We start from the raw sequence: 1,044 nt of genomic DNA on the forward strand, positions 1-1,044 counted from the left end.
GATCAGCGACCCAAAAAACCCCCGTGTAACAAATTTGGCTTTAATCCGTTGGTTTTGTGGAAAATCATCAAGAGAGACTTAATGTTTTTGGATGATTTTCCAAATCGAAAGTTTTTGATGATTTTTTAAAAACCAACGGATTTATGTCAAATTTGGTATACGGGGGTTTTTTGGGTCGCTGATCACGAATCTGAAGTCAGATTTGACTAGTCTCCAACAAAAAATTATATACGACCTCTACAATATTGTCCATTGCATGATTCATCTTAATTACAGTTTAACATTGAATCACATTAGAAATTCTTATCAGGATTATTTCTAAACTAATTCTCATTCAGTTTTCGATGATTTAAACCGAATAAAAGTGGTGGAAGATAAATTTGTTGCGACACAAGATTCTCGTCCGGGGGCAAATATCGTTTCCGTTGTACGCTCAGTTCATTAGAGGTGATCTCGAGTCGCCCGAGGTCGCGATAACAAGCCTCGTAGCAGATTTCGTTTGCCGAACGAATTTTCGCCAGGTGGCCACGTTCATTAGACCCATGGAAGAGCACAGGGGCTCTATTGTTCCCGTTAGTCGATCTTCGAAACTGTTCAAGGATCCTTCAGATCGCGTTCCAGTTGCGTTTCGATCGTACAACCATTTCCGGACTCTTACGAACAAGACGTCTCGCGGTTACGTTGGAAAATTCGTTTGCCTAGCGCAAGTAAAATGTGCATGAAATTCGATGCCGGCCATCAGGTGTCTCGCGTTCGTCGTCGCGTGCGTTAACTTCCTCGGGATCGCCCTTGCGGACACCGCAGTCGATGTGCCGAGAACTTTGTCAAGGTCTAAAAGATACCTGGTCTTCCCGGAGGGTAGCAATGTACAGGTAAAACAATCTTCTTCATATCGACTTTATTTAGGTGAACAGAGGAGGTAAAAAATATATATTATTTTTAACGTTAGGAAAGTCACGTGACTGGCCCCTTAATGCCGGTTTAACACTAGAAAGACTGAAACTTAGTATATACCTATATTGCCCAAAGCAGTAAAAATGACTG

Source organism: Ceratina calcarata, unplaced genomic scaffold (genome assembly GCF_001652005.2).
Source record: "Ceratina calcarata isolate Rehan_Ccalc_2016 unplaced genomic scaffold, ASM165200v1 scaffold25.2, whole genome shotgun sequence".
In the NCBI taxonomy this organism is placed as follows: domain Eukaryota; kingdom Metazoa; phylum Arthropoda; class Insecta; order Hymenoptera; family Apidae; genus Ceratina; species Ceratina calcarata.